This window comes from Rhagoletis pomonella, unplaced genomic scaffold, assembly GCF_013731165.1.
Source record: "Rhagoletis pomonella isolate Grant_MI unplaced genomic scaffold, Rhpom_1.0 Rhpom_scaffold_00005, whole genome shotgun sequence".
NCBI classification, from domain to species: domain Eukaryota; kingdom Metazoa; phylum Arthropoda; class Insecta; order Diptera; family Tephritidae; genus Rhagoletis; species Rhagoletis pomonella.
This window is the reverse complement of record NW_023458559.1, coordinates 67,413,820-67,421,821: the sequence shown is the minus strand read 5'-3', so window position 1 is coordinate 67,421,821 and position 8,002 is coordinate 67,413,820. Positions and strand designations below refer to the sequence as shown.

Here is an 8,002-nt window from a genome sequence, read left to right as displayed (position 1 = left end):
TTTTTCGTAATACTTGCTAAAAATGCCGTCAATTCTAGCCGCACAACAACGAAAACTGTTTTGCCATCAGCAGTCAGGCAGCGCGTGAGAGCGGCCACAACAGTGAATTTGTGAATTTTGTATACATATAAGAAAAATAAAGAAAATATATTATATTGCATATACGAGTACACTTCACGCCGCTTTGTGTAAAAATAGTTACCCACTGCTGTGACAAAGGCAAAGGAAGTCTCTACGCAAAGCGAGCGCAGAAATGTGTGAAAACAAAAACAGCTGCGCATAGCAATGCATACACCACCATCACCACCAACACCACCACCATCACCAGCACCATCGTCACTAGTGCCATCCCTATGAAACGCGCGCAGCAGCACCCATTTGTTGGCTGTAGACCGTAGGTCGCGCGGCAGTATGGTTCACTAGAGTGGCCAGCGTCGTCATCGTTGTCATAGTCACATCCAGTGTTGCCACGTTCATTTTTTTCCCCTATCAAAACTTCCTACCAAAATCAACCAAAACCTACCAAAATTTTATTAAAGTTTTTAATATTTTTTTTAATGTCAAGTTTATTAAAAATGTAGATAACATAACATTTAAAAAAAAAAAAAAACTAAATCACAGCTGGTACAATAAAATAAATTAACTACGTATAACAATTCATTTTACTATACCGACTTACACACAAATGTTTGTCTCTTTACACATCCATATTATTATTATTATTACGTCGGGAATACACACGCTGCGACCTAAGAAGATCTATTGTGCTTAACCCTTATTGTAATCACTCCAACCTTATTCTCTTTAAGAAGTTAGGCACTTTGGAGGGCGCCATGTTTACAATTTTGGATGAAGAAGACAATCGTTCCACAAAGTGTGTCAGTCAGATATTTATGATACGTGCGCAGTCACATAAAATATGCACTGGTGTTTCCTTCACCAGCTCACAAAGGCTAGGGACCATGCAAGTGCATTTGGGCTCCCCGCTTTGCGAGCCAGTCAGCTTTCGTTGCCTTCACCCACTTCATGTCCCGGAACCCAACACAGCGTTCCGTTATTATGAGCTTCCAAGTGGTTAAAACAAGTTTTACAGCTTTCTACCAGCCTGCTGCCGTTTGAAAAGAGTCTAAGGCCTTTAACCTACCAGACTATTCGACATAATATTTAATTTAGCCCCATTTGTCCTTCTACACAGACTTCGATTGCGAAGACTTTCGCCTGAAATATAGTTGGGTATGTGTAGATTGGCAGACTATCTGGAATTTCGGTCCAAATACGCCTGCCCTGGTACTCTCGTCGTCCATTTTTGATCCGTCGGTATACCATGCTTGGGACTTTTCGTCAATCATAGTTATTATCATTTCACAGCAGTCCCTTTCAGGAAGTCTAACCTTGTAGGGTTTTGTAGGAGGATAACTCGGGATTATCCAGGAATGGCTTTAGAACCTCCAAATGACCCCGAAGATCCCAAATTTTCTTGCTGATGATATTGATCAGTCGTAGGGCGCTCCAGCAGGCCTCTTTTTCAAATAGAATTGACAAAGGAGGAATGCCTGTATTGACACCAAGGGCTTCCGTTGGACAGGAGCCCATAGCTCCTGTAATGGCCATGCGGACCAGTCGGTGCAGCTTGCTAAAGGTGGAAACCGCCTTTACTTGCGTAGCTTTTGGTAACCAGGCCAGTGCCGCATGTGTGACAATGGGTCCTCTTATTACCATATTACCTACCAAAATCCAATCTAGCCTACCAATCTACCAAATGGAAAGAAAGACCTACCAGTTTTGGTAGGAAAAGCCCATGTTTGGCAACACTGGTCACATCTATGCGCTTTGTGTGTGCATTTTATATGTAGTCAGTCAACGTTGGCGTCATCAAGTCAACATACTATAACACAGAGGCGGTTCCAATGACTACATTTGTTTGCATACGTGTATGTTTGTAGCAATTCCACAACACAACATAGTTGGCATAGATTACTTTGTCGAGGGCAAAACAGCATTGGCCTCCACTAAAATGAGTATATGCAGCGCCCTCTGGCGGTTTGGCTTACGCTTAAATGTTCAAAAATTTGTATATGTATGTATGTAGGTTTTGTATTTTATATTCGCGCATTCATATTTTCTCACTCTTAATAAGTGAAAATTCCTTTGGCTATGCGCCAAATTCAAAAACAATTCATTGCATATGCGAGTATTTATAATCGATGCAAGTTGACAGGGTTCACTAATAAAACCATTAGCTAGGAGGTAACTCTATAGACTTGGTTATACATGTATTTCGGAATAAGAATGTTGCCTTCAACATACATAAATACATAAGTATGTACGAGCAAGTAAAAAAGTTCTTAAATTTAGATAAATTTGTTATAGTTGGCAACCCTACACACATTTTATTTTAGACTTATTACACATATTTAATAAAATTTTTTAACTGTCATAATTTTCTTAGGTGGCAACCTTACTCATAAATATGTTTGGACTAAAATTTACTTCAAATTCTTGCGTATTTCACCAATACATATTATATTATGTAACTTACTTGATTTCTTTAAATACGTTTGTTCTTATATAGGTGGCAACCCTCTTTGGTATGATCAATTTCTTCCATCTGTCCAAGTTCTTAAAAAGTTTCCTTTTCATATGGTTATATTGTTATACACTCAGCTTAACTTAAGAATGCATGTAATCTATCTTAAATTTTTAAGTAGCTGGCAACCCTAATAAAATATGTTTTGTACAGCAGAATTCTATTGTACTACTTTTTTTCGGTTGGCATAGATATTATGTATTTTTCTGACAGTATAACTTCATTCATTCACTTTTTTAATCTTTCTAGATGGAAGCGCTTGGACGCTGTAGCCGAATGGTTCGAGATGCGAACTACTGCTCCGCTTCCTCTGCTTTGAGCAACATATAAAAAAGGTAGGCGCTTTCACAACATGTTAGTGTTCGGCCGAGCTTTTCCTTTTATTTTTATTTATTTTAGGTGGCAAGGATGGTTGTATTCTTAAGTATGTCTTGTTTAGTATTTTATTGTAAAATTTTGCTTACTTTCACTATTGAATTCAATTGAACTTTTTAAGAAGTTGGTAACCCTGGCAAAAGCAGGCACTTATTACTTTATCTATTGCTATTGTTTCTTAATGCAAATATTAAATATTTTCGCATGCATTTCATATTTCGCGGACAGTGCAACTTAACTTTATTATAATTTTTGTTGCAAGGTGGCAACTCTCTTAATTAATTGTATGTTTCAACTTAAGCTAACTACATACAACACCCTTTATTTGGCATCAATATATATAGTAAAGCATAGTGGGTGTATCTAATAATTATTTATATTTAAATAATTATACCTAGTTTAAATTAGGTGGCCACACCCTTTTGTATTTTCTCGGAATAATATAATTTTAAAACCATATCCTATTTGTATTTATATACTATATGTACGTATTGTAATAGCTTTCTAACTTTATACGCATATATATTAAATTTTCGAATAGTTGTCAACCCTGATTGGAAATATTTCCAACTAAATTTCAAAATGTATTTTGCTTTATACAAATTTTTAGTATTTGTCCTATAGATTTCTCATTTTTCGAACTGTGTCACTTTTATTTATATAATTTTGCTGAACTTGCCCGGTGGCAACTCTTTTAAAAGAAATACTTTTGGTTTGGAACCACGACTTTAATATTTTACTAATATTAGATACCTAAATGAATATAATTTGTGGTTAGGTGGCAACCCTTTTATAATCTTAACGAATGTAGTGATTTCTGAAAAACATTTGCTACCCATATTATAATATTTTATTTAACCTAATTTAAGTTTTTAAATAGGTGGCAACCCCAATCAAAAATTTATACATACTGCTTTCTCAGACCTCTTTCTTTTGATACCAATATTGCTAATACTATTTTCCATAGATACTTTACTGATTTGAAATACCTAAATGTTTTGTAGTTAGGTGGCAAACTTTTTTAAAATCTTAACGGACATAGTGATTTTTAATACCTAATCTATTTTCGCAATTTGGCAAACTCTAAATTGATTTTAGAACCACGGTTTCTTCGTCAAATTTTCTTAGAAATATACGTAGAATCTTCCTGTGCTATACGCGTATAGTCGACAAAATCTCCCATACAAATTGACCCGCCCTAATGTAGCTTCAGTTATTTGTTTGCACGTGCGCTCATATTTCGCAAACAAGAAGCCGTACATACATACATACATACATAAATTAGTATGAATATACATATGTGCCTACGAGTACATATAAGCAAATACTTTATACCAGATCCGTCTACGTTCTGTTGAAATATTTTTTTGTTACACAGTGTTGCTTTTGTTATTGACGCGAAAATTGAATATGCTTTGTTTATTTTCATTTTTATTCGCAAATTCATTTATTTACATTGCTCAGATGGTGACTACTTTTCTGGCAGCATTTCAATTAACGCTCGCGGCAAAGCGAAACCCACTACCCACTACCTCCTCCTGCCCACACACCTTTTGTACCTTTTGTACAATGCGAATGCGAGGAGGTAGTGAGTTGGTAGTTTTCCCTTTAGCTCATACTTTTGTCATTGTAGCATATAGCATATTTGATTGCCTGTCAGTTTTTGTGAACCTGTCAGTCAGAGTTCAAAATTCAAATGTAAATTTTATATTTCAGAAATAAAAAAGTGGTCGCAAGGGGTGTTAGCCACATAGGGTAGAATGCAGGGACGTGAACCGGATGAAAAATTTGGTCGGTTCGGTTCAGCGGTTCGAACCGTTTTTGCACTTTTGGATTGGTTCGTCAAAGCGGTTTTTTTGGTCTTTGAACCGGAGTTTCGGTTCGGTTCAACGGTTCGAAAAACAAACAAAAAATAACGCGTAGGTTTAAGTGTCAAGTGTCAAGTGCAACAACGCGCAAGGTTAAGCGGTCTGTCAAATGAGATGGGTAGGCAACCCATTGATATTCTCACATGGTAGAAAAACATGGTAGGTATTACCATGTTTAACAAAAAGAAAAAATAGTGGGTTCATTTATCTATTGAAAATTGGTTGAAACGAACCTTTAAACCTTTATGGAAAGTGGTTCGGTTTTCGGTTCGGATCAATCATTTGTGGAAAATTTCGGTTCGGTTAATGGTTCAGTTAATTAATAGAAAAAGGCGGTTTTCCGGTTCAAAACCGGTTCACGTCCCTGGTAGAATGGGATTTTTTATAACGAATTTCGGCGAGTAAATAGTACTTTTATCTAGTCCAATAGGCCATTGGAGATAACCCGAGGATTGGCGCTGGGACTAAATTAATGGATCATTAAGAACCTTAAAGCATATTTTCTGCTTTTTTTTTAAGAGAAAATTGAAAGAAACATTAGCCTCCCCGGTTGCTCGATTTTTACACACACAAGTTCTATTATTTACCTTCCCTCAGCTTCTGAGATCGTAATAACATTTAACGACCACTTCTACGATTTTTTCAGCGGATGGCAGCGAACACCGTAATTTTTATTAAATGAACATTTTCCATCGCATGATTTTCTTTGGAATATAAGACTGTTTCTTAAATAAACTATGCCCTTTTCTAAATACTTAACTTATCCATAACTTTTACATACATACATACTTCGTTTATTTCTTCAGCGAAAAAACAATGAAAGAGTTTTCCAATTTCTACTTGCGATATTTAGATGCTCCTTATAAGGCTTAGGGCCGTTTTCCTAGGTAGCTTTTAAAATTTGCCCTTCAAACACAATTTAGAGAATAAAATGTATAATGTATTCATATACAATAAATATTTAATAAATTTTATGTTTAAAAGGCATAATTATTATAATTATAAAGTATAATTTTTAAAGCAACTTGTGCTCGGTGGATAGACCTATTACGAGGCAATGGTGTTTCGACCAAGTTTTTGGCGTACATACACAAATATAACGGTTTAGAAATGCTAATAAGTGCTCTATTAAAGGAATCGCGATTTAAGAGATATGGCTGATTTAAATGTTTTACTGTTTTCATTATGTTCTATTGTGAATTAACTTATTTTTGCAGATGAAGAAAAAAGTAGGAAAAAACTAGCGATGGTTCGGTGTTCAATCGTAACGTAATTTTTACCAAATTAAAGCTCAGGCTTATACTTATTAACAATGCGACCCTCCTTATAACTATACATTGAACATTTCTGTAAATAAAATCCAAAATTACAATTTCGAAAACCAAAATGGAACAATTGCGAGCAAATTATTTTTGCTTTAATTGCTCAAAGATATTTGTAGTTACATATATTTCAAGGAACCAAACTTTGACAAACCTTGGCAAGTAAACAAAAATACCTATATTAAAAAAATATTAATCAACAAAAATATCAAAATAGACCGATTTTAAATTTTCTAAAAGAAGGCCATATTAAAAGCTATTTACTTAAATTCCATGTTTAAAAGGTTTTTTCTTGAAATAGGTCTTCACTAAAACACAATTACCGAAGAAACAAGTAGAACGACTGAAAGCGTGGCTTTTCGATCATATTTTTAGAGTTAATCTTGTCTGATCCTAGAAAACCAAAAAAAATTTGCATAGTTGACAATTAAAACAACAAACATAGACCTGAGATAACCTCAAGAACAGATAAATTTTTCAATAAAAGTATCGATTATTATATCGACAACAGTATCGGCTATTATATCGATAACAATATCGATAAATATAACAATTGCAAAATCATTAAATTTATCGATAAATATATCTATATCAAGATCGATAAATATAACGAAATTCGAACTAGTCCCGAAAATCATGAAATAGTTCCGGCAATCCCGGAGTAGTCTCGAAAATCTCGAAATAGTCCCGATTCAATTCTTCCTGAATCATAAAGTATTTAGTATGTAAGTATGGGGCCATCTAATAAAGACCTTAGTACTTTAGTGTAAGTATTTTGCATCTAGAGTATTTAGCGCCTTTACTTTATATGCCAAATGACAAAGTATTTTTTACTTTAGTATTTACCCACTCCTAAATAGCTAATTTTTTTTATTTGAGTATTTAGCAACTCCTAAATACCTAAGTCTTGTTTACTTGAATATTAGACATCTCTAAATATTAAGTATTTGAGTATTTAGTACCCAAACTGATATATTAAATACGAAAGTACTCAAGTATGCCCATCATTGGATACCATGTACGTGTGTACACTGTACATACACACATATGTATTTATACATTTACATATATTTGAATGCACTTGTAAAAATTATTTTTAAGCATAATCTGTGCACATTCGATTTACACCTTACAAAAAAACCTACGAATAACTGTTATTTTTGATCGAAAAAATAAAAGTCATAATATGCATATGATGATGATCAAAAAAATAAAGATCACAAAAAAGCGATTAAAAAATGATCGAAACAATATAAATCGTAAAATAACGATACAAAATTATCTAAAGAAAAAAAATCACAAAATAACGATTAATTTATGATTTTTATTATAAAAATTATAACGGTTACGGTCCCTGGTTATTTAGCTTTAGGAATAATATATTTTACTGGACTTTTGCAACAATTGGTAAATCTGACTTTTGACCGGGTTTTCTGCATAAATACTCCTATGTGCGCGTCGCGTGTTAATCTTTTAACTTACTTCCTAAAACCCTTGTGGAGTGAATGCAATAATGCAGTGTGTATGTATGTATATCCTAAACTCGTTTTCGCTCTATGTTAGCGACAGTTCCTTTTAGCTTAGATTTGTTTGCCCTCAAGAATTAAAATCGTTCAGATGGCTGCAGTGCCCTTTAAGAAAGCTCGTCTAAGCTTGGACCCATAAGTATAAAACCATTTCGAGTTCTCGTGACTCGGCAGCCCTTTCTGACCATTCTTCTCCGTGGATCTACAAATTTTGCTGGTGGCAGTAGACAGCAGATTCCTTTAAGCAGACAGGATGATCGTCTCAGAAAAGCCTTGATATATTTATCCGTTTTTGATAGCACGAAGAAAAGCTACTTTTACAGT

General features: G+C 34.4%; 1 protein-coding gene across 2 annotated transcripts in view; it reads right to left on the bottom strand.

Moving 5' to 3' along the window:
• Window positions 1-8,002, bottom strand: part of LOC118739418 (SRSF protein kinase 3) — a 35,815-nt gene that overhangs the window by 24,108 nt on the left and 3,705 nt on the right. The window lies entirely within an intron of this gene.